This window comes from Metopolophium dirhodum, chromosome 7 (genome assembly GCF_019925205.1).
Source record: "Metopolophium dirhodum isolate CAU chromosome 7, ASM1992520v1, whole genome shotgun sequence".
Classification (NCBI taxonomy): Eukaryota; Metazoa; Arthropoda; class Insecta; order Hemiptera; family Aphididae; genus Metopolophium; species Metopolophium dirhodum.
Window position 1 is genome coordinate 21,940,971 of NC_083566.1, and position 10,579 is coordinate 21,951,549.

Sequence of the window (10,579 nt, forward strand, 5' to 3'; positions counted from 1 at the left end):
CCGACCACTATTATTCAATCATTCTCTCTCACTCACTCTCTCTCTCTCTCTCTCTCTCTCTCTCTCTCTCTCTCTCACACACACACAGTGTGTCTGCGCGTGGGTCTACACAATGTCTCTGTTATATTATATTACTATACACACACCGTACATGGTTGGGCAACGCGCGGCGGAGGAGCAAAATTCGTGCGTTGATTGATCCGTGACAAGAAATATAATACACGGACCGCTGCCTATCTGGTGGCGGTCTGTGCGGTGGTGGTATAGTACCTACAGCCTTGACATTGAATTCGACGGCCAAGGTCAGTTTACATCAAGCGCGCCTGCGCACACGTTTGTCTGGTGCGCACAACGGGCCCTCCGCGCGACCGACTTAGACGCGGATACGATACAGATAGGTTATAATATAAATTATGATATAAATTTCTACATGAATGCTTTTTGCATGTCAACAACGACCGTCGACCAATATACGTATTATGCGAGGGAAGAGGTAAAACAAAATTGGAGACAAATGTAACAAAAACTGATATAGACGTGGCCTGATACGTGCAGAGAAGAAGGTTCCGATAATCGTGCATAATACCATGAAGCATAAAATAATGCATAATAATATGTAAATTGTTAGTTAAAACTAAGGAATGAAAGTTAGAAAACGTGTATGGTGGACAAATGTTTAATGATAATATTCAAAATATTATTTTTATAATTTTATAAGAATACAATATTATGTATAACTTGTTATCTTCTAAATAAACTACAACAATGCAGAAACCTATACCTAATAATCTTATATTAAACTGTACCAGGCGCGGACTGGTAAAATACGGCACGGGATGCTACACAATTTAAAGGGCAAATAACATAAATTGTTGGGGCGAATTTAATACATGTAGATTATTTATAAAATATTAATATATTTTATTTTGTTTTGAAAAAATATTGAATATACGTTAAACACGTAAATAAGTACCAAGTTACAAAAAACTTTCAATCAAAGTTGTACAATGTTATAGATTACTAGTAATCGTAAATTGGTAACAATCTGTTGTTCATTAGGTGTCTAGAGTCTTTAAATATATAATAAATAATATTAGGCAAATATATTTTAGGGCAAGGGATGCTGTAGCATCCCAGCATCCCAGCCAGTCCGCGCCTGGACCAGTTTGTATAGTTAAATTTGGCATGCGAACTATAATTGAAATAGAAAACCAGAATAGGTGCATTGCAGATGACAAAGATTTCTGTAAAAGAACATACGATTTATCAATATACCGTATAGGTACTGATAATACTGATAGTACTAGATAATACTATAATATATAAGTTCTATGGATTTATCATAATAAACAATATATTTTATAATATCTATGGCAATCGTCAATTGTCGAAATTCGTCGGCGACGGTTAACAATTCTAATAATTTCAGCAAATACTATTGTATTATAAATATAATATATTGTATATTTTGATTTAAGTGAACAAAAAAACAATAAGCCACTAATATAAACAGACAGTTCGTTAAACCGTACATATTATAATGTAAGTTTTAATAAAAACTCGCAAATTTCATTATGATCAGGTTATTTTCATAAAGTATTTCGATACTTTCAAGTTTCAGTTCATCGGAGTGAGATGATTAGATGGAGATGGATGAAGATGGCTGTTTCTTCGGCGATGGCGGCACTCTAGCTACGTTTCACCGGAAGAGTAGATGTTTACGAGTAAGTTTGTTTTCATATTATTACCTACTATTTTACATTTACTTTTTAGACTTAAATTAGGCGTAAAATAGGAATTATTCTTGTTTTTTTAAATAATTTTTTCGAAAAATATATGTAACATGTATAGCTCATACAATTATGAATTTATAGTTAATAGAAATGCGGATGTTTATACTTCATAGATATTTTTTTATTGAAATCGTGTAAATTTAATTAAATTAAATTAAATAAATTTGATTAAACAATGAGGTACCTACTCATCACTAGTATCAATTTTATTATATTACGTGTAAAATCACCGACACAAGGTGCAGACTGAATTTAAAAAATTAAAAACCTAAAACAATGTTGTAGTAGAAGCTGGAAACTGTAGTTTTTATAATCCATATAATGTAACTATTAAATTGAATCATTGAATTATTATTCAGAGATAACTTTGGGATAAATGCCAAACGTATAAATGTAAATTAAATTAAAAATAATTAAAAAACATTTTGTGAAAGGAACAAGATTACTGCTAATATTTAAGTCTTAATTATTATTAACAAATAAATACAAATAATAGATATTTTAATAGCTTTTTACTATTAACATTCAGTGTAAATATAGTTTCTGATCGACTTACCTATATGTAATAAAATAATTATTCATATCAAATAATCCTAACAATTTAATGCAAGGATTCTCATAAATTGATCTTACAGCAGCCTTAAAACACCAAAAATACATTTGTACATCATTTACAAAATTTTAGTTCCCTATTATGGTGTAGGTACTAATACAAACAATAAATTGCTATTCGAAAAAACAATTTCGTATACCTATTATTATTTACTAAATACCTACAACTAAACTAAACTAAAAATAAACATATGATTACATATACTGAGTGCCTATAAAATAATATTATATATGAAAATTGAATCTTTATTACGAATACTTATCGTTTACACAGACCACCAAGAAAAAATAATTAAAAATATTAAAAAATAAAGAACACATCATTGTAAAATTAATACAGTCATCGATCCGCTCAGAATCTAGAATTATGGACTCGGAGTTTTAGAAATCTAGTTGGTATTATAGTATTTGATGAATTTACTGTACCTCTAAAATCCAGTAATCACATTTTTATTTAATAATTCATAAAATACAATATGCTCTTAAAAAAATATTATTGTGCTTCTGATATCTATTCACCACCTTAATCAATAATTAAATTGATAAACGAAAATAATAATTTAAATAATACCCATATCATATTATTATAATCAAAATTATAAACTATTTTGGTTAATGTCATATCAAATTTCAATGAACAAATTGGTCCTTAACACAGAACTCTTTGATACAAAAAGTTGCATTATATTATATCCGTGGATTCATCATATTGATGTACCTAGTATAATATCTATCATTTATTTATCTATGGCAAATCTCAGAGTCGTTGCAGAAGACACATTCGACTAAAAATTCTAAAATTTCAATAAGCAAAGAAGATATTCTAAGTTCTGGCTGTATTCTGGAGCGTTTCCTCATGGGCGTCGCAATTCACACACGTCACGGATTCCGCCGAAGGAGTCGATAATAAAAGTAAGTTTGTTTTTATATTCTTTTGGGGCTTAAATTTACTTTTAAGACTTAAAACAAATATTTAATGTCACGAAAAATGTGCTATCCAAGTGTTGTAGGCGCATATTTTAGTTCCGGACTAGAAATGTATAAAATACGCGAGATATAAACGTCGTCGTCGTTTTTCCAGTCCCTGTTCGTAGAATAATTATAATTAATAGGTGCATACCTTTATAGGGAGGGTACTAAATATATATAAATATATATATATATGTTTTGGTTTAATTTATAGAAATATATGTTATAACTTATAATTGATAATAGTCATAAGATATAATTTTAATTAATAACTGGTATTTTTTTTTCCAAATACAACGTTATAAGTTATAGGTAGCTATTAATTTAGTGTCACATACTTAACTTCTATTGTTCACCTAATATCTATATTCTATATCATAGGGATTAGGGCCGTATAACCATGTACACATAAAAGTAATATTCACGGAATGGTCAACTGCTTAACCTGACGTGTGCGCACTTATGAATAACATACCTACTCATATACTCGTATAGGTATATAAATATACCTATATAAATAGTGTAATACTACATACACGAATGTGTTACCTATTATGTCCCTAAAAGTTCAATAGTTATTATTATATTTATTTATTTTTTACATTTAGGTAGGTACATTACAAGACTAATTAAAATCACATTTATTTTTATTTTTTCGAACACAATGTTTCAAAAATTATTAATTAATATATAATTTATTGGTATAGTATTAAATTAATTAATGAAATAAAACAAACACACCTACTATAATTATTAGTAATAATAATATATCTATGTATAAATTATTAAAATACAAAACGAACAAACGAAAAACGATCCTGAGCAAAGACATCGTTAACTAATAAATAATATTGAGATTAAAGTAATTTATTTTACTATTAGACATTAGCACCTACAATAGTAGGTTAAAGTCATTTTTGCCCAAATAATAACATTTGAAAGTGTCATCGTGTCTATAAATTATAATAATATACTCTAAAAGTTTCATAAATCCGCGAATACTTACTATTTTTAAATTACAACAAAATAACTAAAATCGTTATTTTTGGTTTTAATATGTAAATTCGTCCAAATTTTAACTTATAATATCTGTAAAAAGTAACTGTGTTTATAATAGATTATTTAGATTTTTCGGTTACAATATGAACCAGGAGCGGACTGGGCCGGCGGGATACTGGGAACTTTCCCGGTTGGCCGCTACTCAAAAATGATTTGTTATTGCTATATATTTATAATTATTATTAATATAGAAGATCGGTATAAATCGGTAGAAAATCGGTATAAATATTAATTATAAATATTTTTTATTTTCATACCATCACGCGTGTGTGCAAAATTGTTTATATTAAGTGTTTAAGATGTTAGATTTCGGTTCGGCTGATTGTGCACCTCTCTCACTCTTCAGCATCAATGCATCAGAAATTATTATTTATAATTAGGCCACGGATTTAAATATAAACTGCATTTTCTGAATTTTCTAAACATTGCTTTCCAAGCAAAGAATTCGTTTCATATATTATCAACGAATTGAAAAAATGAAATAAGAACATTTATATGGGTTAAAGTCAATATTATAAAAACTTATTAAAAAAAAATTAAATACAATTAAATAAAGGTAATTTTTTTAAATTATATTTCTATTTTTTTACGTACCCATTATGCTCGATACTATAACTTCGGTCTTCAGTTATAGAAAACAACACTTGCCAATATGGAATTATTGTCGAAGTTTTTTATTTTAAAATATTAAATAGCATCTGATTGACTGATGTCCTATAATGAAACTCAAAATATAACGAATACACTACCTATACACCTATCTAAATTATATTTTATATTCGTTTAAATTGGACTTTTAATTTTTCTGGACATTTTATTAAGCTACGAATTTATTTAGTTATTTTGTTATTTAGGTAATACATATTAATTAATAGGTATTTCTTAATTTTTTTTTTTTTATTATTTTATTTGAAACATTATTTTTAAATATTGGGATCAATAAAACTATTTTTATTCAATTACTATTTTATATCAATTAGAATTTGTTAATAAACCAAGTAATAAATGAATGGTTACCAAGTAAAAAAAACCGTTATATATATTATAAATTTGAATTCAATTTACCGCATTTGCGTCTAGTAGAAACAAATAAATGTTTTTTTGAAGATAATGTAAAAATATCCATCATCCATCGGTTAGGACCATATATATATTTTCTATGATTAGGACGGTGAGGTTATAATTATAAATAATCTATGGCAAATGACAATCGTCTGAGACGAACAGCGATTCCAATACGTACTCACATATTTCGTTCCATTCTGGTTATTAAACTAGGTGCCTATTTTTATAAATGTCATTAATCTCAATACTTCCAGACTGAACTTTTGGATCGGAGATATGAAGACGCGCGCTGCATTTTCCTTGGCGGAGATGCACAGCCCTGACACTAGACAATATTATACACTCGAAGGGAACGCGTTTCGCCGGAAGAATTACGTAAGTCTTGTCCTTCTATTCTGTTGAGGCGGTAGACCTAATGTAAATATTTATTGTCAGACAAACTTATATACCCGCTAGACGTATAGTAATTTTTAAAATCCAGTTTTTATAGGTGTGCAAAAATTATGAAAAATACCTTAAATTATAATACTTTGCCTACAACTGTTAATTTATTGTTATAGTAGAATAGTTTTTAAAATTTGAAATCAATGATTAGGCAATACTTTTATAAGTAGGAAGGTAGGTTTTTATACCTACCTAATAAAATAAGAAAATACATAATGATTAATGTTATTTAATATGATTTGTAAGTACATAGCAGATCATACCTAGAGAACACCTCAAACGTACGTTTTTTTTTTGGGGGGGGGAGGTTTTACGGGATTTACCTAAGGGAAATTTTCTTCAAATTTTCACATTTCACTATTTGATATTGTGATATTATTTGTGCCTAGGTTAAGTTTCTGTTTTAGAATCGATCGATAGGTTACCTAGGTATATCACATTCTTTAATTTTAATTCTGGTAGTCGAGTATTGGACAAGTACCTACGTAATTTAATTACTAAAAAAATATATTTTCCCCAACAGTGTCACCGGCAGGAGAATACATTATAGAATGTCTATAAACTTGTGGTCTAGTATATGGTTAAAATTGGCATGCGACCAACAACTGGGGGCTTGTTCTGGACAATTTAAATGATCTAATAAGGTTTATCTCATTATTTGAATTAAATTAATTTTTAACCGATTGTTGTGTTACTCGATTTTTTTATTTATTTCATTCAACACACTCGTCTCAGTTTTCTAGTACCTCTAGATTTCTCACAAAATTCATATCGATCATCTCACAGCTTTCATATTCAAAACCAAAAAAATATGTATTTTTATCTTATTTCAATCTTTTTCATCGAACACCAGAATATATTACAGATCATAAAGGTACTAGTATTGTATACTAGATAAGTTTCAATTAGCAAGATGTAGAGAGAGATGGAGATGGAGCGAGATGTAGAGAGAGATGGAGATGGAGCGAGATGTAGACGGATGAAGATAGCTGTTTCTTCGACGACAGCGTGTGCTGCAGTACAGCTATAGGTTTCACTGGAAGAGTCGATGTTTATGCATAAGTTTTTTTTTTATATTATTTTGGTCTTACATTTACTTTTTAGACTTGAATTAAATATTTATTGTCGCGGAAAATCTGTTAACTAAGTAACGTAGAAGCATATACGTTTACTACTGCCTACCAAAGGCGCAATGTATAATAATAATAAATTATACGCCAGTCCGAACAATCCAAACGCTGTCTTACTCGTAGTTGAGTTCTAGTTGATAACTGACTTGTGAATAAATGTAATTTGTGTTAGGTATAAAAATAAAACTAATAAATCCTTAAATACAACATTTAAAAATACAAACTCTGTGTAATAAAAATTAATATTAGGTATTTATTAGTAGGTTTATATAATATCTGTAGACTGTAACTAGGTCATTAGAATATTGTAGAACATTTTACTGCATAAGATGCGTGTTATTTCAGAAATGGTATTCGTCAGTGAACATTTTCAAACTGGGAATAATATATCATAAGCCGATTGAAATGTGTGAACGTTTCAGTGTTTCGAAGACTAAGTTTCGTAGCAGATTTTGATTCCGTCACGGGGTATGTATTTTCTTATTTCTCAGTAGGTTTTTTTTTTATTATAGTTAATTGATCAGGGGATGTATTGCCCGAAAATTTTCAATATTTGAATTTGTAACTATACCGGTATAACACTATTCGGGCTATCAATAAAGTCGTGTTCAAAATTAGAAAATTGGTGAGGTATGATATTTTTTTAAGCAATTCTTTCGAGTAGGGAATTCGCTCAATGATATTTAAATATTTTCACCGATAATCAAGTACGATGACTTGTAGGTAACTAGAGACTGGGTGAATAGGAATTAGGTAGTGTGTAATATGGCGAAGATAAGGAAATGGGTCAACAGGATTTCAGAATGTTTGGTGTATGAAAGGGAAAGATGAAAAATAAATGTAAGGTTAGGGTAGGTAAGTGGAGTGAGGGTAGCAGATATGAGAATAATAAGTAAGGTGTTAAGGTACAAAAGAGGATAGAATAAGAAATTAATTAATTAAGGGTAGTGTAGGGTAGTGTACATATTGTAGTGAAAACAAGAGAGAATAGGTTTAGGTGGTTCGGCCACTGTATGATAAGAGATAGTGAGAGTGGCTATAGAAGTTAGTTAATTTAGGTGGGAAATGAGGGGCGAGAAGACTGAAGAAGAGATGGATAGACAGAATACCGATCATATGGAGGTGTGGAATGAGATTGGCTGAACCTGTATATAGCTGTGAGAGACGGGGGAAGAAAAAGTGTAAAGGTAGAATAGTTATGTTAACAATGCCGAATACGTAGGATAAGATCTTGAATTGCAAAGGCCACTAGCTTCAACTAACCATAGGTTTACCTAACTAACCTTCTTATGACTCATTAGTACACTTTGAATAAAAAGATCCTGAGTTGCTGCAGGTTGCCGAACTTAAGTGTTTGATTATCAAGTTGATCCTCTGATTGTTGACACCATGGATAGTCCACGCCTATGTTAAATACATTTGAGGCCGCGTTCCCGGAGGGGAAGGCAATTGAGGCTCCTTTATATTGATAGTCGATACTCGATATGAGTATACTTTATTTGGCCTCAATTGTTCCCCTCAAAGGACGAAGACCGCTGATAAGACCATTATGTCCTATCCATATCTTTATTATCTATGATGGAGCCATACAAAGCTCACTCGTGTAAACTTGTTGCTGGTTGGGATGTCAGCGCACTATTTGTTTTCCATCTTTGACCCACGCGTAGCATACCAAATGTACGATTAAGAAAACACTAAAATGATTGTGCGTGGGTCGGAGAGAGAAATAAATGGTGCGCTAAAAATCTGACATCCTCTTAAGTGTTAAATATTTGCCTGCATGTATGCACTAAAAACAGGCAAATATATGCACTGAAATATTCAAAAATATTAAAAATAATAAAATATTCAAAAAAATACTGAATGAAAACGTTTTTATTAAAATTTTTTTAAATTAATAAATAATAATTCAAATTGGTTTACAAAAAAAATTCTTTATTTACACACTTGGTAGGTAGGTAACGGATGAACCGAAAATATAAAAACATTTTGAGAAAATAAGCATAAAAACGAAGAAATCATGAAAACATGCAATTATATTAACTAACCAGAAAAAAACGCATATTGGTAACGGTGTTGTAATAATAGGTATCTCCCCAAAAAAATACGTACTAATAGTTCAAACAAATCATAAAAGCCAACTGTAATAAATATTAATTTATGAAAAAGTATATTAAAAAGCATTATTATTATAAATGAAACAAAACTATCAACTATGGACCGTGACATAATATAGGTATTTCTATATTTTTAGCTCCATAATTTCTGTTAAAATATTAGGAAAATGTATTAAGTACCGTAAAAGTGCTAAATTTGAGTTATTACTTAAAATATTATATTCATAACAAATTATAATAGAAGGTTAGGTACTGTTATTCCACATACCTATATTATAGTTTAATTTTATTGAACTACAACATTCTAGTAGAGTCTGATAAAATTTGGTTCCACGACTTTGATCATACAAACTTTAAATACTAAACTATGGGTCTGAAATTTAGTTTATATAGATCTAAATAATACAAAACATATAATGTTGCTTCAAAATATAAACATAAAGTGTCTTGTATTGTAGTAGGTAGGTAACTATCAAAAAAAAAAAACTAAAAAAAATCATACTTGAAATCTATGTATAATATACATATATTGTAATAAACGTTCAAATGTTTACTTAGTACATTATAAAAAATTAACTTAAGTTCATTATAATACATTATAACAGGTGTTCAAATAAACATTTCATACCACAAATTTTGTTAATTCACACAGTCTCTCTTCAATTTTAAATTTTTCTTCAAATTATCTACAAAACATAAATTGTATTTAGTAAATTGTATGACTTGATTAAGTATTTAATCATTTATCTAAAAGAGATGTGCCGGGTCGCCACATTACTATATCGAGGGGCCATGGTGCAAGTGTCGTCCATAAATATCATAACATATATTATATTAGTTACAAACTCTTGAATTAAGAGTTATGTTTGAGAATTTAATTAATTTCCTAAAAGGAAATGCCTCAAGGTTGCCTTAGTAGATCGAGGGACCGTTGTTAAAGTGCCGTCCACCAATAAAGTATCGGTAAAAAAACGAAGAATTCAAATATAGAAGGTACTTATATCATATACTTTTATCAAAGTATGATTGTGTTAGTCACAGTCTTGTAAATGATATTGTCTTATGTTTTCCCAATCTAATTATACAAAATACTGAAAATTAATGAAATCACAAATATTAGTACAATAGAGAGACTGTGCATTGATTTACAAATTTGTCTTAAATTTACTTTTTGCATAGAGAATATGAAGGTGGGCTGGGCTCTTAATATCAGAGTATGGGGGACAGGTCTGGGATTTCATATTATCATTAATAGAGACTCGTTAATCGCTTTTATGTGCTTCAAATTGTTTACACGAGTGAGCTGGGTATGGCTCCATCATAGATAATATAGATATAACATAATGGATAGGACATAATAGTCTTACCAGCGGTCTTCGAGGGGAACTAA

At 29.6% G+C, this 10,579-nt stretch overlaps 1 long non-coding RNA gene across 1 annotated transcript; it reads left to right on the forward strand.

The window, feature by feature from the left end:
• The first annotated feature begins 1,476 nt into the window (after window positions 1-1,476).
• On the forward strand, window positions 1,477-5,873 carry LOC132949744 (uncharacterized). The gene is made up of 4 exons (XR_009665127.1): window positions 1,477-1,542; window positions 1,616-1,724; window positions 3,167-3,317; window positions 5,753-5,873. It is a non-coding gene; the product is annotated as an uncharacterized LOC132949744 (long non-coding RNA).
• Window positions 5,874-10,579: the final 4,706 nt, after the last annotated feature.